General features: G+C 43.2%; 1 protein-coding gene across 2 annotated transcripts in view; it reads right to left on the bottom strand.

Moving 5' to 3' along the window:
• Nucleotides 1-27,810, bottom strand: part of ANTXR2 (ANTXR cell adhesion molecule 2) — a 341,722-nt gene that overhangs the window by 253,541 nt on the left and 60,371 nt on the right. The window lies entirely within an intron of this gene.

Raw genomic sequence — 27,810 nt, 5'->3', positions numbered from 1 at the left:
ATAAAACACAGAATTCTGGCACACCCATTTTTATTTTTAATTTTGTGCACAGATGTTTCTATGTATCAACTGCACTGCTAAATGTCTGGGAAAATATTTGTTGAAGCTGCACCAAAATTTTACGCCAATGCTGGCCTGGATTGATTTGGCAGACAATGAGATTTGCTATGTATTAATTAAAGCTTTTTATGCAGTGTACATATTTTGTTTTGCACTTTCAAAGTGTACTATTTTGACATTATATATTATTTTTCATAGTATATTAACATGAAAAATATTTTGACCAGAAATTGGGAAAATAAGAACAACATACCAACATTTTTGTTCTGTTAATAACTACAATAGTCACTTCAAACACCACTTATCATAGACACATAAACACTGTATCATCAGCAAGCAATGTTTATTGATTTCAATTTACTAAACAGAAAAATGGTTTCTTGTCTCTATGAGGTTTGTGTCTTTGCAAAACTAGGAGTACACTTATACCGCATTCAGATCACAAATGTCGGATCCCACCCGGTAAGAGAAATGTGTCCTTACCGGGTGGGATCCGGCATTTGCTCTGCTTTGGTGGCTTTCCGACCCGGCAATATACCGGGTCGGTTGCCATAGCAGCGGTGGGGCGGAGCAGCAGCAGGGCGGGGTTGGAGGCGGCGCTGGGAGATGAGCTCATCTCCTGCGCCGCCTCTCCCTATGCTGTGAATGGGAACCGTGTCGCATCGACGCGGCTTCCATTCACACTGCACCTGACCCGGTATTCAACCCGGGTATAATACTTCTTTTATACCGGGTTGAATTACCGGGTCAGGCGACCCGCTAATTCCGGCAGAGTGCTTTCACATCGCACACTGACCCGTGTCGACACGGCAATATGCCGTGTCGATACCGGGTTATTTGTGCGATGTGAAAGGGGTATTACTATTATTGTGGAGAAATATTGTGGGACACCAGTGATTCATACAGAGGAATTATCAAATAAACGCTTCTTAATCTTATATTAAATATGTGCATTGACTTTTTATAATGTAGTTACTACACTATATTGTATAGGGGTGTAGTATGATATGCCAGCGCCCAGCATATCGGCGCCAGGATCCTGACCGCCGGCATGCCGGCAGCTGGGCGAGCGCAAATGAGCCCCTTGCGGGCTCGCTGCGCTCGCCACGCTGCAGGCGCGTGGACCCCCAAGAGGGAGAATAGTTGTCAGTATCTAGAGTGTCGGTATTCAGCCGCCAGTATACTGAGCGCCGGGATCCCAAAAGCCGGCATACTGAATACCACCCCTGTATAGTCTCTCCTGTTCATATTTCTCATATTTACTATTTGATCAATACTTAAAAAAATAGCTATCTAGCCAAACAGAACACAAAAAGAGGCACAATACACTTGCGGGCAATCATTAAAATAATTTTATATAGGTGCAATAACAAGTAATATGTATCTGAAGGGAACAACATTTTTATGGATATACCTGTACTAGCTTTTTGCCAACGGCTTCACCAGCATGGAAATGTTAACGCAATAAGACTATTTTCATTGCACCCATCTTCAAGTTTAAGTTCACTGCCCAACCCTAACAGAATTAGCATGAAGATACATAGCCTATATGTTAACGGACAGTCTAAGGAACATATCAGTTTTAAAAGTTTATCTCGTACAAACAACCAAACAAACAAACAAACAAACGTTCCTTACCCTGGGCTGCCCAGGTATTTAGGGTTTTATGCGTTCTATTTGACTAAACTTGGGCTTACATGTCATCAAGACTGTCACCAATCAGCTTAGCGACCCCGAAAACTATGGATTTGACACTAATGTCGGTCATGTTGGACATTTTATTTTTCACCCCTTCTCACCCCCCCATGTTGTTGGGGGCTGAACTTGGACTTAAATGGCATCGGGAGTGTAACTATTCATCTCAGCAACCCTGAAAACTATGGATTTTTACATGTCACCCCCTTCCCACCCCAAACCCTAGGGATGCTAGGGGTGTCTTACCCCCAGGGTATTTTTTTTCCAGATTGTAAGTGTCAAAGTCGAAAAATATTGCAGTACACACATCAAGTACAAACTACACACAGATGGCCTCCGTGCGCGTACTTATTCTGCCATGCGTGCACATATCCGCAATTTGCGTATGGTCGCTCCCGCGGTCCTGCGCATTAGTGCGTGGTATGGGTATTTACGGTAGAGTTTGTGAATGCATGGAAAGCTATCAAAACACATTACATATTTGAATCCAAATAGTGCACAGTGTACACATAGTCTCCCTGCACCACATCAGTAAGTTACAGCAGTTTAAATGGTAACAGAACAAAGGGATTCACCTTTACAGGATAGGAGGGGACAGAACAAGGTTATAAGGTGGTGTTTGGTATCCAGCTGTAGGGTATTTTAAGGGTAATATTCCGGTGTTAGTTTGAATAAGATCGCATGTTCCTGCGAATAGTTATGTGCAGGAGCAGAATAGAGAAATAAACTGTATTTACTGTACATTATGTATGCGGCGGGAATCCAGAGGAGAACACCCACAAGAGCAGTTGGAACAGACATCGCCCACCTATTCAAACCGACCTATGACCTCTCCTGTACTGTAATGACCATCCCTGTGTCCAATGGACAAAGAGATTACAGTATCCATTGTGTTAGGTTTTGGAAGAATTGTATAAAGAGAGCCTGCTGCAGGCCTGGTCAGACACAAGACTCACAAAGTTATCTATCAGATGACTGCGGACCAGACTGGGTAGCGCGGCAAATCCAATGACGTATGTACCATTGACTGTAGCCATTATTCTGTTGTATTGTATTGTATTGTATTGTATATATTGTAACCCCCTTTCAGTAATAATATGCTGTGGTGTCGGAACCCAGCAGTTTAATTACAATCTGGTGTCGTGTCTTCCTTTCCCTGCTAAGGTTTAAAGTGTATTATTATCGCATTGCATAGCTGTTAAGGGTTTGCGGTGTATCTCTGGGTGTGTACGCGCTGTGTGTAGTTTGTACCGTCAGCGCGGCGTTTGTGCGCAAAGTCCGTACACAGTACAGGACTCTTTACGCTAACAGCGTAAAGAGTACGTAGAGTGTGTATTAAGTATAGCGGCTGCAGCGGCTCCATGGTAAAGTGTATTTAAAGTGTGTTTAAGGTATAGCTTTTCATTCCTGTATATAAATCAGCATTCTCATAAGTCATATGTGTACCAAGTTTGGTGTAAATTGCTCCAGGCATTCCAGAGTTATGCTGGAACATACATACACACATACATCCATTTATATATATATATTTAGATTGGGAGGAGGGGGGGAGGCGCACAAAAAATGTTTGGTTATTATTAGAACAATAATATATTTAATATGTTTTTTGCCCTGACGAAGCTTGTGTGAAACGTGCACGTGGGCATTTCAGAGCGGCGTTTGTACGCCAGCTAATTTACCATGTGTCCATGTTAATACCTATTAATATGTGTGTGTAATAATCTATTTAATTCAAGAGATATGTATACTCAGCATACTACAGAGAAGCAAGACTATGTGATAGGGCTGTAAAAACGGGATCAATATATGTGGAATTAATTTATATGCGGTATTATCCGTTCCACAGTGGTAACCTACCTGTTTTGCAGTCCTTATATGATATATAGATACAGGGAACAGTCCATACTTTTTTAAGAGAAGTTTAATGTTGGAGCTGTATTTATGATAAGCAAATGTGAGCACACCAAGCAGCATTGCATCAGCACAATATACAGACTTATCCTTTGGCGGTATAGAGCGGCACTTGTTGCTGACTTATTTACTATATGCTAATACCGATATGAAATATCCATAGGATATATGTATATGTGCGCTTAATACTTTAAAGCCAGTTTTGAGGAGTAAACACGAATATACGCTACAGTATCATATCAGCACAATATACAGACTTATCTTGTGACGTCTCTGAGAGATGCTAGTCTATTAGCTCACTTTAATATGTGCAAAATGTGAAAATATCATCACATAGGCCCAACTCCTTATTTTATTCAATTAAAGAAATTTACAATCTTCATGCACCATAAGAAGTACGGTGGTGAGACAGGGCCATAGATATGATAAGTGTTCACTGAAACAATATATGGCAACATCTGTTTATCATTGGTGTCTCCCAAATTGGCACTTTGAGTAAAATTAATAAAACTGTAACTCCTTTAAGTATATTCTGAACCTCTTACCTACAGGAGTTTAAACGCTGTGCTTGATTTGCATTTCTGTAATAATAAAACCCATGCTGTTAGCATTTGCATGCTTTTGCAGCATGGGATTTTGAATACTGCTTGCTCTATTTCAGTGATTTCCAGACATGCCAATGCTTTAGAAAAAGTCCATTCATATCAATGTGAACACAATGGTGCTGATGCAGAGTAGAAGGTATGCCCAGTTTCATAGCATATCTTGAGTGAATTCACATGTAGAGATGGCTGTCTCTCACTAGTCTTCCAGATAGATATGCCCTGGTGCCAGCAGTAAAAAGGAAACGCAGGTTGTAGAGAAGGCTGCAGCACTCACAGGTCTTGATAAATCTAAATCTTCAATAAGACGCTGAGCGTCATAAGCGGGGAAGAAACTGTTTTTTTCTTACTCCATTTGCAGTGTACCCCGTTACACGGAGAAAGAAAAAAATATAACAAATCGGAGGAAATGATGAAAGCAATATCTACCCTCTCCTGGTGGACCAGCTCCGTGAGATGGACTCTGCCATGCAGGCTTATGAGGACACACGCCAATTATGCTTCCTTGCAGCAAAAAAAGGAAATGCACCAATCCTTTATCACACAGATCATGCATATGCAAGAAAAATCCCAGAACATACATATGGCGTACCTGGAGTGCTTAGTAAACAGGAACCCAACACAACCACTGTATCGCTGTATTGATGTCATTTTATAAGGGCTATTTGTGCCCTTAAAAAAGAAAATATATGCACCATTCGAAATAATGGGCCACTTGAGTGTTAATGCTTTAATAAAGTTTATGTGTGTTTAAAAAATGGTGGCTGCAGAAAGCCTGTTTTATGACCCTCAAAATAATGATGTTCAGCCATAGTGGCAGTATCCTCATTTGTGGGGATGGCATATTAAAATTTTGGAGGTGTGATCTATCAAACTACAACAGGTCGATATGTGCTAAAGATTTTACAAAATGTGTCAATATGTTCTCCCCACTAATCAGGACACTGCACCTATAGCATACTTAACTACTCTCCCAGAAGCTGTGGGAGGCTCCCAATTTTTGGGAGCCTCCCGCAGCTCCCACACCCCCATAAGCAGGCAGATCTCCCAAATACTCCCCACACCCTAGTGAAACGAGCAAAATGGTTAGATACTCTCCGGGAACTTGCGGGGGAGGGGTTAAAATGACGCAAATCGAGGCGTTTTCCAGATGTGAGGCGGGGCTTCATGATGTCACCACCCAGCCCCGTCCCCCAAGTTCCCAGTGGCATCTTCTCTCCAGGTTTCTCCCAGAGAGGGGAAATTAAAAGTAGGGAAGTATGACCTATAGTGTACACTACATAACACTCGCACTTAGGTAAACACTTGCTACTATGGTCCACTTGTGTCTGAGTTAATATTTGAAATTTTTTTATGTGTGTATTAAAATTTTTGGCCAAGCATTCTCATTGAAACCAACTGTTTTCTTGAAATAATACAAAAAAAAATTTTTTGCGCATGTGTTGTACCCCCCCCCCCCCCTCCCCTCATAGACAGCAGAATCAGGTGCAGTGACATTTTGGTGGAAAAGGGGTATGATACATTTTCAATTAATTTCATTTTTCTTAAAGAAAGTTCTGACTAAACACAACTTTTACATACAGTATAACATGTTTATAACTTTCTGTACTACAAAAGAGCTTTATGCATATACAGATAACGCTGTTCTTAGGGAGACATTATTCCTAAGCACATCCCAGTTCATGGAGACTAAAGGGCCCTACACACTTAAAGATTATCTGTCCAATCTGTCTGATTGGAAAGAAAATCTGGCAATGTTTGGGAGCAAATGACAATCAACCATTTGCTCCCAAAATCCAGAAAATGGACAGAAATGGTTGTTAAGATCAATTGTTTTAACGAAACAAACTTAACCAATTTGTTTGAAAGTCCATTTTTGTCTGTTGTCCAGTGTTTGAGAGCAAATGGTCAATTGTCATTTGCTCCCATACATTGCCACATTTTTGTTCCAATCAGAAAGATTGGACAGATAATCTTTAAGTGTGTAGGGCACTTTACAAAGAAGTTACTAAAGTAGAGTCAAAAAACTTAACAACTACATCAATCAAAATAAATTTAGGAAGGAAATTCATGTTAAAGAAATGCTCATGTAAACAGGAGATGGGGACATCTATAGAAAGGAAATGCACAGCCCTTACAAAATACTTATACAAAATATATACACAGTTCATGGTAACTATATGTAATAACGTGTTTATTGCAAAACCAGCTTATAATTACATAGTGATGAATTGAAAGCAGTCATTACTGCATTATTATTATTATTATTATTATTATTATTAGATTAAGAATGTGGTGTCAAATAGTTTTACCACTTTGGGCCAAATGTAATAGCACACAATTTGTGGAAGTGGGAACAATTCCAGGGAGAAATAAAATACCAATTAGTTTAAATCCAAAACCAGATTTTGCCTTTAAACTAATTGCTGATTTAAGTCTAGTGAGCATCTCACTGGAATCGCAGACTGCCATAAATGGCGTGCTATTACAGTTTGCCCTTTATCTCTTTTATATATAGGAGAGGTTGGACCAGAAAAAGCACTGGGTACCAGGGATGTGGCAATAATAAGGCAACAGCTGCTGGTTTAGCTTGGGGGGTGTACCCCATGCCGTGTTTTTTCTTAATTGACTGTTTATTTCAGTAAAACACAAAGGCCCAGATTTATCAAGCCTTGGAGAGTGATAAATTGCACGGTGATAAAGTACCAACCAACCAGCCCCTAACTAGTTGTTGTAAAAATGACAGTTAGGAGCTGGTTGATAGGTACTTTATCATTGTGCAATTTATCACTCTCCAAGGCTTGATAAATCTGGACCAAAAGCCTGCACACATCTTACTTATCTGTGCAGGCTATTCACCAAACACGCTTGCTAAAATGCAAATGCATTGATTTGGTGCATTGAGTGTGATTCTGGTGTGACTTTCAGTGATTTTACACATACGATCCTTAGTCAGTTAGCGATTTGCATTGGTACCAATGTTATATTGACTGTGTTGTTCCGATAGCGAATTTTCGAGATTAGGAGTGCAAAGTCGAGTTTGACATGCATTTTCTATGCAAATTGGTCCTTAGCGATTAGCCAAATTGCGGAATTATCGCAAAAAATATAAAATCAACCAAAAATTATTAGTAGTAAATCCGCCCCCCAGTATGTAAACTCTAGGAGCCAGCTTAAAACTTTAGGAGAGACCATCATCCCCAAAATATATGAAAATGTGTATAGGAAGGTCAGACTCACTAAAGGAAAATAGGACAAGCACAATCACTGACCTATTTGTGGTGTGTGTGTCCATGAACATTGTTCCTCTGGAGCTGAACAATCACTTGCCTGAAGACTTTGTAGTATAACTTGTAATTGATAGGCCAGTAAATAAATCCAGTTTTCACCTCACACCATAGCAGATGATGATACAAAGGTATAGCATAGTTGTTACTTGAGTGGAGTATTAGTACATGGACCCCTGTGTCACATAGGCAGACAAGAGCATGCTACTGTGCTGCTCTCCTCTTCATTCACTGACGATCAACTACAGATATTGTGGCAATTTGTCTAGCAGGGTAAATTTGGTAGAATCTATTTCCCTTCACCGAATGGACCCAGATGTGACATTAGTTGAGGGCGGATGTTCTCTTATGCCCTTACAGCATTTTTATTTTTTCACCAATCTAAGCTTGTTTTAGGTTATTTTCTTGTATTGTGGCTCCACTGTACCCTCACGGGCTTGCTTCATTTGTCACGCTTCAGGACCGGTGTCGTGATTCGCTCGCCACACTATCCCCAGTAGATGGTGACGTTGACCCGGTGCATTATGGGAAAGGTTCTCTCGGCGAAGTAGATCTAGCCGCTACATGGTAAAATCTACTTGCCAGTACTAGACAACTAATATATTTCAAGCTCTGCTTTAGGTTATCCACATCTCCTATAAAGTCAAACTTAAATTCAGTGTGAGAATTTTCCAATTCAAATTCAACCAAATTTAGTTCTCCATGATATCCCACTGACTTATGAGGCTGCGCACATTACTGCTTATTTCGGTAAGCAATCTTTGCTAATTTTCATGAGTGAAGATACATCACCACACCCTAATCAAGTCACATTCATCTGAGCTAGTTGCGGCTAAAAGTTTCTCCATGGAGTGATACAGCATTGCTCCTGAAGAAGTCTGACAAAGATGAGAAGCGTAGGAGATTGTCACTTAACAGGACCATCTTGCTCACAATACATGACGCAGAACCCAACTACCACGCCACAAACACTCTCAGAAGAAATCTCTAACAGATAAGAATTAGGCTACAGAGAAAAGAGTGTATTCAATTTTTTGCAAGCACAATCCTTACAGGGAGTGCACGCATTCTAATCCACCCCATGAGCACAGAGCTCGCGCCACTGCATAAGCAGCACTACTTAATTCATCCATTACCAAGTATGTCTGTTTTCTTTCATTTGTGTCACAGATTCATGCAAACACTATCAAGGCACATAAATCACAGCATTATTACAATACAGACACACAGCAAACACACCACAGGGGCAACACAGTGTCCACCCCTATATTTCGTCAATGACATCTTTGTGGTCAGTATAGTCATTCTTTTGTGGAAATGTAAAGCGTTGCTTTTCTAACCAGTGGCATTACTATCATGGTTGCAGTTATCATGCTTCATATAGGACGGGATACGCATCGCATCGCATCCACAAAATGATACATCCCACCATTTATTGGGTACATACCACCGGTTTGTACTTAGAAATGTGACTAAAATCATAAAGGACAGCTCTCCCGATAAGACCTGTCCTTTGGGGTAGAATCACTTCTTGGTTAAGGACCTGGGAGTCCATTTGTGCGTCCGCAGTGTGACGCAGCAGCTGCCAAGGGTGCTGGGAGGGATCTGATTGGATCCCACTGAAGGCAGAGTGTGAACAGCCCATAGGATTCTATTGGGTAACACCACATAAAGATAGCGTTACACACCGGTTCCAAGCTTCGGAATGTATTGCATTCCAGAGCTTGGTACATATGGAAATGTGGCCAAAACTCTGAAATCTGGATTTTTGACGTTTTGCCCACATTTTCAGCTTTAGAACATTCCGCCCCAATGTGTATAAAAGTGTTCTGCTTCAAGGCCCACTTTGCTTTCACTGAGATGGTGGCATCTCATGCAACTGGAATCTATTACTACTGAGGAATAACACTGCTTGGGGAGCTATTGGCACTGGGAGTTTGGGATGTAATGTTACAATGTTGACATATGACTACTGTATGGATGCTAGCAGAGCCGGCCCTAGACATAGGCAAACTAGGCAAATGCCTAGTGCATTTAATATGACTAAGGGCACAAGCAGCTTCAGCTGATTAAAATGATATGTGGCATGCCTATATTCTGTGTGTGACTGCGGCTGTATCTGCATACGAAATGCTACGTTACAGTGTATTCCTGGAAATCACTGTAATGTAGCATTTCGTATGCAGATAAAGCCACAGTCGCACACCGAATATAGTCATGCCACATATCATTTTAATCAGCAGAAGCTGCGTGCACATCATAGACACATAGTAATGCAAATAAGAAGCATTTTCGTAAAAAAAAGGTGCCCGACATTAGCAGAGCTGCCAGCTGACTCACGCCAGGTATCTCCTGCTGCATGGCATATTGAGGAAAGATGTATGAGGACACATCTGTATCCAAGCAGAGGCAGAGGTCACAGTGTTAGTGGTCATGTGAGTGCTGTGCGCGGGTGGGTTGGTTGTGCAGTAGTGTTCGGCATAAGGGGTATTATGTGTGTCATGTATAAATGCATTAATAATGTGCGACATATGTGTAAGGTGCAATATGTGTCATTATGTGTATAAGGGCACTAATAATGTGAGGCATATGTGTAAGGGACAGCATGTGTATAAGGGCATTAATAATGTGCAGCATACGTGTAAGGGCCATTTTGTATGGCATTATGTGTAAAGGGGCATTAATAATGTGCAGCATATGTATAAGAGATTTTATGTGTATAAGGGCATTAATATAGGTTGGCATAATGTGTAAGGCTCATTATGTTTTTAAGGACATTAATAATGTGTCTCATATGTGTAATGGTCATTACTGTGTGGTATTATGTGTATAAATGCATTACTAATGTGTGGCATTATGTTTATAAGGTGCTCTACTGTGTGGCTTAACGTATAGAAAGGGCACTACTGTGAGGTCTAATGTGAATAAAGAGCAATATGGTGTGGCATAATGTGAATATGGAGCAATTCAGTGTGATGTTATGTGAATAAGGGGCACTACTGTGAGGAGTAACGTAGATAAGGTAAAGTGGTACTTCTATGTGATGTAATGTGAATAAGGGACACTATCGCATGATAAAATGTGAATAAAGTTGCACTACTGTGTGGTGTAATTTGATTTGGGGGTACTATTGTGTGGCCATGCCCCTTCCCAGCAAGATCAAGCTCCTTTTTGGGCTCTATCCCCTATTTAAAATATAGGGGGTAGAAGCACCAAAATGAGGACTGCTATGGGTGAGGGGTGATGGTGCTGGGAAAGGGGTACAGGGTCAGAAGCGGAACTAGCGGTGACGCTAGGGTGCACCAGCCAAAATCTTGCCTAGGGCATCATATTGGTTAGGGCCGGCCCTGGATGCTAGACACCCAGTAGGATTAATAGGATTTATTTTTTCACTAAAAGATTTAAATCAACAAATTTTTTATGTCATTTTGAAAAAAGTTACCTCTGTTAAGTTGTTATTGGGGCCCTAGATTGATTCTGTTCATTTGGGAAAGGAACTAATGTTCCCTTCCTCTATCAGCAGGAGACAAAGTGAGGAGCAGCAAGCAGTGAAGGAAGAGTAGAGAGGAAGGGAGATCACGGTACAGGTGTCCCTCTCTAGAAATCTTGGGAACATCATCTAAATTTTGCTTTGGAATTCCAAAAAATCTAGTTACGTCCATATTTGTAACCAACAACTCACTTCCTCTGCCTGTAGCAATCATACAAATATGTATGTCTAGTGCCTATAAATGTGAAGATCAGTGACAGGCTGATAAAAGAAGGGGAATATGTTTGCAATGACAAGTACTAGCAAGGAGATGTATATATAGGCATTTCATTATAATAACCCAAGTACTATGCAGGAGTGGAGAATGAGATAAAGATATGTTTATCATTTATCATTTTGCAACTAAGTAATTTTCTGGAGGAGTTGTTTCATAAAAAGAACATATTTTGGCAGCCAGCTTATTGTATTTACGCTGCACAACCACCATGTAACATCTCCTATGTCCATAAAATAAAATAAAAAGCTGTAAAGCCTGCATGATCAGGGGCCATTTAGTCACTAATTGCCCATTAGCTAGCCAGGGTAGAGGAATGCATCAGCGAGGCGATGAGATGAGCTGTCCAGTAATGCACTTCATACCAGCTACACAGTCATACAGGAGTATGTAAGCAAAATTGCATCTATCTTCTAAAGGTTGTGATTTAAAGGATTCAATATATTGTACTCTATTTCTGTTTTTAATTATTTGGGGTAAATGTAATAGGGTGCAAGCAGCTGGAGCTACAGGAGTTTGAGCGAGAATGCCCGTGTTTTTAAGTGGCAATCATTTACAGGGCAAAACCAACCTAGTTTAAAAAGGCGGACATTCCCGTAAACTCCCGCACCCCCGGCATCTCGCACCCTATTATATTTACTCCTTTATGTATTTCTCTAATGAAAAAACAAACTACAAAGATTTTACTTTTTAACAATTTAGCAAATTCTCTTGAAATTAATTATCTTGAGTACAACTGGTTTGTTTTTGTCTCATCTTTAAAAATCTTTATATCGGTTCTATTCATCTTTGATAATCCTTTCGCAATACCACAGTTTAAGCTGTAGCCTAGAGATACGTCTGGTTCTAATATAATTGATGCACAGTATGATGTGACTTAGGTGTGGGTGAGCCTGGAGATTTTTATAATAGCGGCAAGCAGGCAAAGGGTAGACAGACAGAAAAACATCTAAATTAAATAATATATTCACTAATTTAATAAAGACCAATGCTATAGGTGATATTCAGTTCAGAGATGGCAAATTGCAGACATCTACATCTGACCTCGGGGCAGGGAAGGAGCTCCCAACAAAATTCTTGAGGAAGTATGCAAATAACAGATACCTGCTCCACTCTAAAGCTCTAATACACTGCAAATCTCATGTTTACATAATATCATAAGCTATAGCAAAATAAAACAAAATCACTACTGCAAGTAAACAGGAATTTAATACCTACCGGTAATTCCTTTTCTCGTAGTCCGTAGTGGATACTGGGATGACATTAGTACCATGGGGTATAGTCCACTGGAGCCTGGCACTTTAAGAAATCATTAGTGTGTGCTGGCTCCTCCCCTCTACGCCCCTCCACCAGACTCAGTCTAGGAAAACTGTGCCCGAGGAGACGGACATACCATGAGAGAAGGAATTACTATGAAAGCGGTGACCAACACACAACAGTAATAAAGGATAGCAGTGCTAACCAGAACAGAGGATAGCAACGCTAACAATAACAAAGGATAGCAACGCTAACCAAACATGGAACAGGGACAGCAACAGCAGACCCAACCAAGAACACTTACAACCAGGTAACACGAAGCACTGAGGTGGGCACCCAGTATCCACTACGGACTACGAGAAAAAGAATTACCGGTAGGTATTAAATTCCTATTTTCTCTCACGTCCTAGTGGATACTAGGATGACATTTGTACCATGGGGAAGTCCCAAAGCTCCCAGAATGGGTGGGAGAGCGCTGAGACCCCTGCAAAACTGCCTGACCAAACTGAAGTTCATCTCTGGTCAAAGTGTCGAACCTATAGAACTTTACAAACATGTTAGAACCAGACCAAGTAGCAGCACGACACAACTGTAAGGCCGAGACACCCCGGGCAACCGCCCAGGAAGAACCCACCGATCTTGTGGAGTGGGCCTGGATAGAACTCGACAGTGGCAACGCTGCCAAAGAATAGGCTTGTTAAATGGTCGGTTGATTAATGTGAAGGGCCGAAACCACTTTTGGCAAAAACTGCGAGTCCTGAGCTCCGGCCTATCCTCGTGAAATATCAAATATGGGCTCATACAGGATAAGGCCCCAAATTCTGACACACGTCTAGTGGAGGCTAAAGCCAGCAACATGACAATCTTCCAAGTAAGATATTTCAAGTACACCCTGTGCAAGGGTTCAAACAAGTCAGACGGGAGAAAGGTCAATACCACATTGAGATCCCACGAGGCCGTGGGAGGGACAAAGGGTGGTTGAATGTGAAGAAAACCCTTCAGGAATGTCTGTACTTCCGGAAGTACCGCCAGTTGTTTCTAGAAGAAGATGGAAAGAGACAAAATCTGAACCTTGATGGAACCTAACCTTAGGCCCATATCCACGACTGCTTGCAGGAAGAGCAGAAAACGGCCAAGTTGAAACTCCGCAGGAGAATATTTTTTACCCTCACACCAAGAAACATATTTCTTCCAGATACGGTGGTAATGTTTTGACGTTACCACCTTACGGGCCTGGACCATAGTGGCAATAACCTTGGATGGGAGACCTTTTCTGACTAGAATCTCCCTCTCAACTTCCAAGCTTTCAAACGTAGCTGCAGTAAGTCTGGATAGACGAACGGTCCTTGTTGAAGAAGGCCCTTGAGAAGTGGCAGAGGCCAGGGTTCCTCCAGAGACATGGTCAGGAGGTCTGCATACCAGGCCCGTCAAGGCCAATCCGGGGCATTTACAATTGCCTGAATGCTTTCCCTTTTGAGTCTCTTTAGAACTCTGGGAATGAGAGAAATTGGAGGAAACAGGTATACAAACTAGTGATGTGCACCGGACATTTTTTGTGTTTTGTGTTTTGGTTTTGGATTCGGTTCCACGGCCGTGTTTTGGATTCGGACGCGTTTTGGCAAAACCTCCCTGAAAATTTTTTGTCGGATTCGGTTGTGTTTTGGATTCGGGTGGTTTTTTACAAAAACCCCTCAAAAACAGCTTAAATCATAGAATTTGGGGGTCATTTTGATCCCATAGTATTATTAACCTCAATAACCATAATTTCCACTCATTTCCAGTCTATTCTGAACACCTCACAATATTATTTTTAGTCCTAAAATTTGCACCGAGGTCGCTGTATGACTAAGCTAAGCGTTCCAAGTGGCTGACACAAACACCTGGCCCATCTAGGAGTGGCACTGCAGTGTCAGACAGGATGGCAGATTAAAAAAATAGTCCCCAAACAGCACATGATGCAAAGAAAAAAAGAGGCGTATTAAGGTAGCTGTGTGACTAAGCAAAGCGACCCAAGTGGCCGACACAAACACCTGGCCCATCTAGGAGTGGCACTGCAGTGTCAGACAGGATGGCAGATTGAAAAAATAGTCCCCATACAGCACATGATGCAAAGAAAAAAAGAGGCGCAATGAGGTAGCTGTGTGACTAAGCTAAGCGACCCAAGTGGCCGACACAAACACCTGGCCCATCTAGGAGTGGCACTGCAGTGTCAGACAGGATGGCACTTCAAAAAATAGTCCCCAAACAGCACATGATGCAAAGAAAAAAAGAGGCGCAATGAGATAGCTGTGTGACTAAGCTAAGCGACCCAAGTGGCCGACACAAACACCTGGCCCATCTAGGAGTGGCACTGCAGTGTCAGACAGGATGGCACTTCAAAAAATAGTCCCCAAACAGCACATGATGCAAAGAAAATAAGAGGCGCAATGAGGTAGCTGTGTGACTAAGCTAAGCGACCCAAGTGGCCGACACAAACACCTGGCCCATCTAGGAGTGGCACTGCAGTGTCAAACAGGATGGCACTTCAAAAAATAGTCCCCAAACAGCACATGATGCAAAGAAAAATGAAAGAAAAAAGAGGTGCAAGATGGAATTGTCCTTGGGCCATCCCACCCACCCTTATGTTGTATAAACAGGACATGCACACTTTAACAAACCCATCATTTCAGCGACAGGGTCTGCCACACGACTGTGACTGAAATGACTGGTTGGTTTGGGCCCCCACCAAAAAAGAAGCAATCAATCTCTCCTTGCACAAACTGGCTCTACAGAGGCAAGATGTCCACCTCCTCCTCATCCTCCGATTCCTCACCCCTTTCACTGTGTACATCCCCCTCCTCACAGATTATTAATTCGTCCCCACTGGAATCCATCATCTCAGGTCCCTGTGTACTTTCTGGAGGCAATTGCTGGTGAATGTCTCCACGGAGGAATTGATTATAATTCATTTTGATGAACATCATCTTCTCCACATTTTCTGGAAGTAACCTCATACGCCGATTGCTGACAAGGTGAGCGGCTGCACTAAACACTCTTTCGGATTACACACTGGAGGGGGGGCAACTTAGGTAAAATAAAGCCAGTTTGTGCAAGGGCCTCCAAATTGCCTCTTTTTCCTGCCAGTATATGTACGGACTGTCTGACGTGCCTACTGGGATGCGGTCACTCATATAATCCTCCTCCATTCTTTCAATGGTGACAGAATCATATGCAGTGATGTAGACGACATGTCCGTAATCGTTGGCAGGTCCTTCAGTCCGGACCAGAAGTCAGCACTCGCTCCAGACTGCCCTGCATCACCGCCAGCGGGTGGGCTCGGAATTCTTAGCCTTTTCCTCGCAGCCCCAGTTGCGGGAGAATGTGAAGGAGGAGCTGTTGACGGGTCACGTTCCGCTTGACTTGACAATTTTCTCACCAGCAGGTCTTTGAACCTCTGCAGACTTGTATCTGCCGGAAAGAGAGATACAACGTAGGTTTTAAATCTAGGATCGAGCACGGTGGCCAAAATTTAGTGCTCTGATTTCAACAGATTGACCACCCGTGAATCCTGGTTAAGCGAATTAAGGGCTCCATCCACAAGTCCCACATGCCTAGCGGAATCGCTCTGTATTAGCTCCTCCTTCAATCTCTCCAGCTTCTTCTGCAAAAGCCTGATGAGGGGAATGACCTGACTCAGGCTGGCAGTATCTGAACTGACTTCATGTGTGGCAAGTTCAAAGGGTTGCAGAACCTTGCACAACGTTGAAATCATTCTCCACTGCGCTTGAGTCAGGTGCATTCCCCCTCCTTTGCCTATATCGTAGGTAGCTGTATAGGCTTGAATGGCCTTTTGCTGCTCCTCCATCCTCTGAAGCATATAGAGGGTTGAATTCCACCTCGTTACCACCTCTTGCTTCAGATGATGGCAGGGCAGGTTCAGGAGTGTTTGCTGATGCTCCAGTCTTCGGCACGCGGAGGCTGAATGCCGAAAGTGGCCCGCAATTCTTCGGGCCACCGACAGCATCTCTTGCACGCCCCTGTCATTTTTCAAATAATTCTGCACCACCAAATTCAATGTATGTGAAAAACATGGGACGTGCTGGAATTTGCCCAGATGTAATGCACGCACAATATTGGTGGCGTTGTCCGATGTCACAAATTCCCAGGAGAGTCCAATTGGGGTAAGCCATTCTGCGATGATGTTCCTCAGTTTCCGTAAGAGGTTGTTAGCTGTGTGCCTCTTATGGAAAGCGGTGATACAAAGCGTAGCCTGCCTAGGAACGAGTTGGCGTTTGCGAGATGCTGCTACTGGTGCTGCCGCTGCTGTTCTTGCTGCGGGAGGCAATACATCTACCCAGTGGGCTGTCACAGTCATATAGTCCTGAGTCTGCCCTGCTCCACTTGTCCACATGTCCGTGGTTAAGTGGACATTGGGTACAACTGCATTTTTTAGGACACTGGTGACTCTTTTTCTGATGTCTGTGTACATTTTCGGTATCGCCTGCCTAGAGAAGTGGAACCTAGATGGTATTTGGTACCGGGGACACAGTACCTCAAGCAATTCTCTAGTTCCCTGTGAATTAAAGGTGGATACCGGAAACACGTTTTTCACCACCCAGGCTGCCAAGGCCTGAGTTATCCTCTTTGCAGCAGGATGACTGCTGTGATATTTCATTTTCCTCGCAAAGGACTGTTGGACAGTCAATTGCTTACTGGAAGTAGTACAAGTGGTCTTCTGACTTCCCCTCTGGGATGACAATCGACTCCCAGCAGCAACAACAGCAGCGCCAGCAGCAGTAGGCGTTACACTCAAGGATGCATCGGAGGAATTCCAGGCAGGAGAGGACTCGTCAGACTTGACAGTGACATGGCCTGCAGGACTATTGGCTTTCCTGTCTAAGGAGGAAATTGATACTGAGGGAGTTGGTGGTGTGGTTTGCAGGAGCTTGGTTACAAGAGGAAGGGATATAGGGGGTAATTCCAAGTTGATCGCAGCAGGAATTTAGTTAGCAATTGGGCAAAACCATGTGTACTGTAGGGGAGGCAGATTTAACATGTGCAGAGAGAGTTAGATTTGGGTGGGTTATTTTATTTCTGTGCAGGGTAAATACTGGCTGCTTTATTTTTACACTGCAAATTAGTTTGCAGATTAAACACACCCCACCCAAATCTAACTCTCTCTGCACATGTTAAATCTGCCTCCCCTGCAGTGCACATGGTTTTGCCCAATTGCTAACTAAATTCCTGCTGCGATCAACTTGGAATTACCCCCTTAGTTGGCAGTGGACGGCTTCCGCTGTCATCCAAAATTTTTGAACTTGTGAATGACTTGTGATGAATGCGCTCCAGGTGACGTATAAGGGAGGATGTTCCTAGGTGGTTAACGTCCTTACCTCTACTTATTACAGCTCGACAAAGGCAACACATGGCTTGACACCAGTTGTCCGCATTTCTGTTGAAATAATTCCACACCGAAGAGGTGATTTTTTTTGTCATTTGACCAGGCATGTCAATGGCCATATTCGTCCCACGGACAACAGGTGTCTCCCCGGGTGCCTGACTTAAACAAACCACCTCACCATCAGAATACTCCTTGTCAATTTCCTCCCCAGCGCCAGCAACACCCATATCCTCATCCTGGTGTACTTCAACAGTGACATCTTCAATTTGACTATCAGGAACTGGACTGCGGGTGCTCCTTCCAGCACTTGCAGGGGGCGTGCAAATGGTGTAAGGCGCCACCTCTTCCCGTCCAGTGTTGGGAAGGTCAGGCATCGCAACCGACACAATTGGACTCTCCTTGGGGATTTGTGACTTAGAAGAACGCACAGTTCTTTGCTGTGCTTTTGCCATCTTAACTCTTTTAAAATTTCTAGCAGGAGGATGAGTGCTTCCATCCTCATGTGAAGCTGAACCACTAGCCATGAACATAGGACAGGGCCTCAGCCGTTCCTTGCCACTCCGTGTCGTAAATGGCATATTGGCAAGTTTACGCTTCTCATCAGACGCTTTTAATTTTGATTTGTGGGTCATTATACTGAAATTTTGTTTTTTGTATTTTACAAGCTCTCTACTATGACATTGGGCATCGGCCTTGGCAGACGACGTTGATGGCATTTCATCATCTCGGCCATGACTAGTGGCAGCAACTTCAGCACGAGGTGGAAGTGGATCTTGATCTTTCCTTATTTTACCCTCCACATTTTTGTTCTCCATTTTTTAATGTGTGGAATTATATGCCAGTAATATATCAATAGCAATGGCCTACTACTATATATACTGCGCACGACAACTAAAATGCACCACAGTTATGGATGGATAGTATACTTGACGACACAGAGGTAGGTAGAGCAGTGGCCTACTGTACCGTACTGCTATATATTAATTACTGGTGGTCAGCAAAATTATGCACTGTCCTCCTACTATATATACACCGCACCACTTAAATGCACCACAGGGATGGATGGATAGTATACTTGACGACACAGAGGTAGGTAGAGCAGTGGCCTACTGTACCGTACTGCTATATATTATATACTGGTTGTCAGCAAAATTATGCACTGTCCTCCTACTATATATACACCGCACAACAACTAAAATGCACCACAGGTATGGATGGATAGTATACTTGACGACACAGAGGTAGGTAGAGCAGTGGCCTACTGTACCGTACTGCTATATATTATATACTGGTGGTCAGCAAAATTATGCACTGTCCTCCTACTATATATACACCGCACAACAACTAAAATGCACCACAGGTATGGATGGATAGTATACTTGACGACACAGAGGTAGGTAGAGCAGTGGCCTACTGTACCGTACTGCTATATATTATATACTAGCGGTCAGCAAAATTATGCACTGTCCTCCTACTATATATACACTGCACCACTTAAATGCACCACGGGGATGGATGGATAGTATACTTGATGACACAGAGGTAGGTAGAGCAGTGGCCTATTGTACCGTACTGCTATATATTATATACTGGCGGTCAGCAAAATTATGCACTGTCCTCCTACTATATATACACCGCACCACTTAAATGCACCACAGGGATGGATGGATAGTATACTTGACGACACAGAGGTAGGTAGAGCAGTGGCCTACTGTACCGTACTGCTATATATTATATACTGGCGGTCAGCAAAATTATGCACTGTCCTCCTACGATATATACACCGCACCACTTAAATACACCACAGGGATGGATGGATAGTATACTTGATGACACAGAGGTAGGTAGAGTAGTGGCCTACTGTACCGTACTGCTATATATTATATACTGGTGGTCAGCAAAATTATGACTGTCCTCCTACTATATATACACCGCACCACTTAAATGCACCACAGGGATGGATGGATAGTATACTTGACGACACAGAGGTAGGTAGAGCAGTGGCCTACTGTACCGTACTGCTATATATTATATACTGGTGGTCAGCAAAATTATGCACTGTCCTCCTACGATATATACACCGCACAACAACTAAAATGCACCACAGGTATGGATGGATAGTATACTTGACGACACAGAGGTAGGTAGAGCAGTGGCCTACTGTACCGTACTGCTATATATTATATACTGGCGGTCAGCACAATTATGCATTGTCCTCCTACTATATATACACCGCACCACTTAAATGCACCACAGGGATGGATAGTATACTTGACGACACAGAGGTAGGTAGAGCAGTGGCCTATTGTACCGTACTGCTATATATTATATACTGGTGGTCAGCAAAAATATGCACTGTCCTCTTACTATATATACACCGCACCACTTAAATGCACCACAGGGATGGATGGATAGTGTACTTGATGACACAGAGGTAGGTAGAGCAGTGGCCTACTGTACCGTACTGCTATATATTATATACTGGCGGTCAGCAAAATTATGCACTGTCCTCCTACTATATATACACCGCACCACTAAAATGCACCACAGGGATGGATGGATAGTATACTTGACGACATAGAGGTAGGTAGAGCAGTGGCCTACTGTACCGTACTGCTATATATTATATACTGGTGGTCAGCAAAATTATGCACTGTCCTCCTACTATATATACACCGCACCACTTAAATGCACCACAGGGATGGATGGATAGTATACTTGACGACATAGAGGTAGGTAGAGCAGTGGACTACTGTACCGTACTGCTATATATTATATACTGGTGGTCAGCAAAATTATGCACTGTCCTCCTACTATATATACACCGCACAACAACTAAAATGCACCACAGGGATGGATGGATAGTATACTTGACGACACAGAGGTAGGTAGAGCAGTGGCCTACTGTACCGTACTGCTATATATTATATACTGGCGGTCAGCAAAATTATGCACTGTCCTCCTACTATATACACACCGCACCACTTAAATGCACCACAGGTATGGATGGATAGTATACTTGACGACACAGAGGTAGGTAGAGCAGTGGCCTACTGTACCGTACTGCTATATATTATATACTGGCTGGTGGTCAGCAAAATTATGCACTGTCCTCCTACTATATATACACCGCACCACTTAAATTCACCACAGGGATGGATGGATAGTATACTTGACGACATAGAGGTAGGTAGAGCAGTGGACTACTGTACCGTACTGCTATATATTATATACTGGTGGTCAGCAAAATTATGCACTGTCCTCCTACAATATATACACAGCACAACAACTAAAATGCACCACAGGGATGGATGGATAGTATACTTGACGACACAGAGGTAGGTAGAGCAGTGGACTACTGTACCATACTGCTATACTGGTGGTCACTGGTCAGCAAAATTCTGCACTGTCCTGTCCTCCTATACTACAATGCAGCACAGATATGGAGCGTTTTTCAGGCAGAGAACGTAGATATTTTCAGCACACTCAGCACAGATATTTGCAAGCACACTGAGCACAGATACTTGCAGCACACTGAACACAACTGAGAAGACGCTGCACGTCCTCTCCCTATCATCTCCAATGCACGAGTGAAAATGGCGGCGACGCGCGGCTCCTTATATCGGATACGAATCTCGCGAGAATCCGACAGCGGGATGATGACGTTCGGGTGTGCTCGGGTTAACCGAGCAAGGCGGGAGGATCCTAGTCTGCCTCGGACCCGTGTAAAATGGGTGAAGTTCGGGGGGGTTCGGATTCCGAGGAACCGAACCCGCTCATCACTAATACAAAGTGGTAAGACCACGGCGATGTCAGAGCGTCCACTGCTGCAGCCTGTGGATCCTTCGTACTGGATCAGTAATGGCAAAGCTTCTTGTTGAGATGAGAAGCCATCAGGTCTATCTGCAGACAGCCCCACCGGTGAACCAGTTGTTGAAACACCTGAGGGTGAAGGCCCCATTCCCACGGATGGACGTCGTGCCTGCTGAGGAAGTCTGCTTCACAATTGTCCACGCCTGGAATGAATATGGCTGAGATGGCCCTTGCACTGGTGCCGCCCAGAGGAGTATCTGCGACACCTCTCGCATTGCGGCCCTGCTTTTTGTTCCTCCCTGACGGTTTAAGGACGCCACCACCAGAGAGCACAATGGCTCCATACTTACCAGTTCCACTGGTCTCAGCCACTTCCCCTGCAGGCTACAGCTCCTCTTTTACTGGTTGGATACTCCTCCTTGTTGTCCGACTGCACCTGGATGGTTTGATTTCGGAGAAGAGAGGAGGCTTGCAGAAGAGCATTATAAATTGCCCTGAGTTCCAGAACAGATTCCTGACTCAACCACTTCCACTGGAACTGAGTCCCATGGGTCACAGCCCCCAACCTCGGAGGCTGGCATCCATTGTCAGTAGAATCCAGGATTGGGTACTGAAACTCCGACCCTCCACAAGGTGAGAGACTTGTAGCCACCATAACAGGGAGATCCGTGCTTTTGGCGACAGAACTATACTCTGGTGCATGTGCAGGTGAGACCCTGACCATTTGTCCAGCAGATCCAGCTGGAATGGACAGGCATGAAATCTGCCGTACTGGACTGCCTCGTAGTTGGCTACCATCTTGCCCAGTAGGTGGATGCAAAGATGAATTGAGATCTTGCAGGGCCCGAGAACCGAGCGGACCATAGCCTGGATAGTCATGGCCTTGTTCATTGGAAGGAATAGCTTTTGAGACACTGTGTACAGTATCATTCCCAGGTACTGAATATTCTGTGACGGTTCCAGGTTCGATTTTTGGAAATTCAGGATCCACCCATGACCTGTAAGAAGTAGGGGACTCCCATCCTGCGCAATTGCAGCATCATCTCCACCATGACCTTTGTGAACACCCTCGGAGCTGTGGAAAGACCAAAGGGTAAGGCCTGAAAATAGAAGTGGTGGTCAAGTATAGCGAACCGGAGGTAAGCCTGATGAGGAGGCCATATTGGGATGTGCAGATAAGCATCCTTGGTATCCAGGGATACTAGGAACTCCCCCTCCTCCAGACTGGAGACCACCTGTCCTCAGGGTCCCCATCTTGAACTTGGACACACGTAGATATGGGTTCGGAGATATTAGGTTCAAGATAGGCCGTACCGAACCGTCCTTCGGTACAACAAATAGACTGGAGTAAAAACCCCTGTGGTGTAACGGAGGAGGCACGGGGACCACAACCCCCGTTTGTAGCAGTTTTTGAATGGCGTGAAGCTGGTAATTATATTCTCAGACCATTTTACCATGGCCCTAGAAATCCAGCCGTAAGTTATAGTGGGCCTTTGAGCTACGCCCACCGCAGTATAAATTGATTTGAGTGTAGTCTAAATTTTGCGGTCAGCTGGCTCTTTGAGATAGATAGCCCCAGGTACAGGCAGTACAATTTTACGTGACAGCCTGGACACTGAAGTATCCACGGATGGGAGATTTTCCCATACTTTCCTATCCTTAGGAGGGAAATGAAAGGAATTTAGTAACCACTTTAGGAGTTTGGAATTTTTTGTCAGGATTGACCCACACCTCTTTAGAAAGGGAGTTTTGATATAGGAAAGGTCGGCAGAGGATTTTGGTTTCACATTAAAAAACAATTCCTCTTCTGGTTCTGTCTCCTTATCCAGTATGTTGAGGACTTCTCTAATAGAATAAATCAGGGCCTCAACACCCGGAGACAGAGAACTGTCATCTTCCACGTCTACCTCTCCCTCATCCAGCTCTGGTAATTCAGAATCAGAGTCAGACTGGAGCACCTGTGGGAGCGTGCGTTTATAAGAGACCAACAGAGTGGGCTGAGGAGCCTGTCTGTGGCCAGCAGCCTTAAGCAAAAAAATAATCTACAGATTGTTTAAAGGTCTGTCTTTCCTGTCTGGCTGTAGCTAACTCTGTATTAATATTAGTAAATGCCTTTGAAAGATTCTAACCACTCAGGTTCCTGCATACTACTATCTTGTGAAGGCAGAGAACACTGGGTACATAGGAGAGACCCCCCTAGTGAATGTGTAAACTTAGTGTTACATGAGGGGTACACAGTCTTTTTCCCAGACATTCTTATTGCAGAAAAACACAGAGTTAGGTGAATAAACAGTGCAGTAACAACACAGATAGTGAAACAGCATAACAACCCCAGACAGCCTGTATGGAGTGACACAGAGAGGATTGGGACCAGCACACAATACCTCAGTCAGAGCAGCGCTCCACTGGGTATATATATATATATATATATATATATATATATATGCGCTGATTACTTCTATTTTTTACACACACATATATATATATATATATATGAAAAAAGCACACACGGAGCCTGCCAGACGTGTGTGCTTTTGTTCCACTCGGCCTTCTTCTCCCTGTGTCCGCTGCGAGTGGCCACACGGGTCCGGAGTATCGGCGCGGTGCATGGTCCTGGCGTTCGTACACAGAGGCGGAGGTTTGCCTGGTGGATGTTTTTTATGCTCTGTGACTGGCCCAAAGTGTGGGTCTTATCTGGTACGGGAACACACTTACCTTTTACCTGTTCGTGTCTAATGATGCATGCATAAAATAAAAAATGATTTGCACTATGGGCGCATTCTCCTAAATTCTTTTTCCAGATATATATATATATATATATATATATATATATATATAAATGTGTAGATGCGGTACTCCTGGCTTATATGATATAAACCTGATGATAGTAGCAGCGCCGACTGAAGCGTTGTTGACACAAGTTTGATGTCGTGAGTTTTATTTATAAGCCAGGAGTGCCGCATCTACACGTTTATATGCAATACCTCATGAGGGCACCGGCGACAGTTCAATCAGTGCCGAGCTGCAAATGTATGTATGTGTGTATATATATATATATATATATATATAGATTTAGCAAGGCAGCAGTGTCACCACCACTTATATGCTCCCCCCTCTCTATAAAACCCCCTGGTACCAGTACAATTGGTGATTCAGCGGGGTCTATGAAGGAGAGCAGCTTGGGCATGCAGCCTGGCGGTCAGCAGCAGCAGCAGGAAATAGTGCATTTCACCCTCTGGTCCCGCTCTCCGGGAAGCCCCGCCTCCTCAATGGCGCGAGTCCCTCACAGTTTATACTGGCTGAAAACAAGGTGTTGTTTGCAAACAAGGAGTTTAATAACCACCTTTACCTAAGCCCAGTCCGGGGTCCGCAGCAGGCACAGCAGGTCACAGCCAGGTGACTGCTGCACCCTAATGCCGCCACTTGTCACCGGGGACCCACTAACCGATACCCCAGTGTCATCACTCACCATACGGCGTCTACTTCAGCATCTGTTAGGGGTGGTGGCATGGTGCCAGCATGTGCGCATACCCTGGGGGTATGTGAAACAGCGCCTCAGGAGCTTAGTGTCCTGTCAGCGGAGATATGAACCATTACCCCTACAGGAGATTGGTTCGGTCAACCCCCTAAAGTCCCACGACACAGGCAGACTGGTTGCCACCAAGTGCTGCCTGAAAATAACAAACTAAATAAATGTTTTGAAGAAAACTCTCTGGCGCTCCAGAGGAATGCATCCGGCTCCTTGAGCACATTTTTCTAAACTGAGTCTGGTGGAGGGGCATAGAGGAGAGGAGCCAGCAAACACTAATGATTTCTTAAAGTGCCAGGCTCCAATGGACCCGATCTATACCCCACGGTACTAATGTCATCCCAGTGTCCACTAGGACGTTAGAGAAAAGGGGGGTAAACACGGAAACATGTATGCTTAATTTCTAAGCAATCTGACTAGACTGCTTAGAAATTAAGCATAGATCTCTCCGTGTGTATGCCCCATAGCGACAGCGATGCGTGGCCCCGCACGTCGCTATCGCCGGTTCTAGATTGGCCTGCATGCTGGCTAAATCTAGTTAAATTGCTCACTTTTCCACTGGGTGAAGTGAGCGTCCCCCCTCCTCGCTCAGCACACATCGTGCTGTGTGCTGAGCGGGGGAGAGATGTGTGCTGGGCGTTCTGTGCTAGATCGCTCAGCACACATCTCTGTACACATCGGTACGTGTGTACGCCCCTTAAGGGTAGAAATGCTCTTTATTTAATTATTAATATTTTAATATCCTTGTCCTGGTGTGTTACTACTTCAACACATACGGTATTAGTAAAAACTGCTGTGTTATAAACAAATTATAAAAAATATACACTGATGGCTCCTGGAGTAAAGAGCTCCTTTAATGGACTCACATTAATGGTGCTGCTTGATGAAGCGGACACCACACGGTGAAATTATTATTGAGATTTAAAAAAAAATTATTATTTTTGTTACTCTAACCCTCCCCCGCAGCCTAAACCTAACCCCCCACGGCTTACCTCTCCAGCATACCAGAATATATTATTTCGGAATCCTGGCTGTTGGTATCCTGGAGGTGGGTTTGTGAACCTTGTTGAGATTCCAACTGCCTGGATCCCGACAGTCAGGATCCTGACCAGATCCCGTTAATGATAATGTCTGTCCACTATTATGGAGTATTAACACTCCAGGACAAGGTCATTGAAATATTAATCATTCAAAAATGAGCACTTCGACCCTTACTTGCAATAGTGAACAGTGAATTGAATTCCCTCTATGACACGTATTCAATCAGCCCCGATAATTGTTTGGGAGAAAAAAAAATGGGTTTTTAATCACAATTTTTGCCCAATGATTAGCATCAGCCACTTCAATTAAACCCCATTTTTTTCTTAAGAAATATTATGTTTTTTAGGTGGTAACAAATAGGATACAGAAAAAGTGTTAACGTGTGCAGCGGACACGAAATCAGGTACTTTATAACGTATTTCTTAAACTTAAACACATTACGTTCGGGGTAATTGGATAGCCCAAGGGATTCAATTAGCACGTGGTTAATTACCACGGCTACTTAAATATCCTCCCTAGATTTCCTATTTACCACAATCTGTGTAATTTGACTTAAATATTTTTTTTATACATTTGTGATGATATCATGAAGATATTATGGTTAGTCATACTTTATGATGAAGAGATATAAATGTCCTTTGGTTGCCTTATAGTGTTTTTTTTTCTACAGAACAGGAAATCAAGAGCGCACAGGGATATTGTTCCCTAACAGACTAAAGTATCTAAAGTTCTGAAAATATCAGTATATATTTTTTAATATTACAAATTTATTTTACATAGGGAAACATGTATTTTAAATGCAGTCTCTATATAAGCTACAAACATTTCCATGCGTCTGGAACCTATTAACAATGGATTTCTTACTGTGAAACAAGCAGCAACAGAACAAAAATTCAAACCACGTGGCATCAGACAAAGAACAAAACGGAATAACTTTTTAATTATCAAGTTCCGGTTTGAAGGAAGTAAAAAAAACTGTAAAATGTGTATAGAAATTATAATTTTATTGGCTAATTGCATTAGTAGATAATGACATCTTAATTTAAGGTAATAAAAAAAAATCTGGCAGTAAAATTTATGCCCACAGGCGAAAGGTAGAGCTCAATTTACAATTATATATATTATATTTAAAATTATATTTATATAATTTATATTTATTATATAATGAAGTTTATAGACAACCACGACTGTTCAATATATTATGCTATCTATATATCATATAAAGCATCTCATGGATTTATAAACCAACAACAGTTGCTGCACAAAGATGGAAAATCTTTTTGGTTATAGGCACAAATGCCATTTTTCAAAGGACCCCTCAGGAAAGGGAGGCCATGGTGGGAGGTGTAGGGGACATTGTGTTACAATTAATGTCATCGCTAATCCCCATCCCCACGAATTCCCATGGTGGAGGGGAGGGTGATACAACCCAAGCAACGTCAAGAACCCAGACCTCTCACTTCCCTGTGGA

The sequence above is a fragment of the Pseudophryne corroboree genome, chromosome 1 (assembly GCF_028390025.1).
Source record: "Pseudophryne corroboree isolate aPseCor3 chromosome 1, aPseCor3.hap2, whole genome shotgun sequence".
NCBI classification, from domain to species: Eukaryota; Metazoa; Chordata; class Amphibia; order Anura; family Myobatrachidae; genus Pseudophryne; species Pseudophryne corroboree.
Note: the sequence above shows the minus strand (reverse complement) of the source record. Positions and strands in the feature narration are given on the sequence as shown.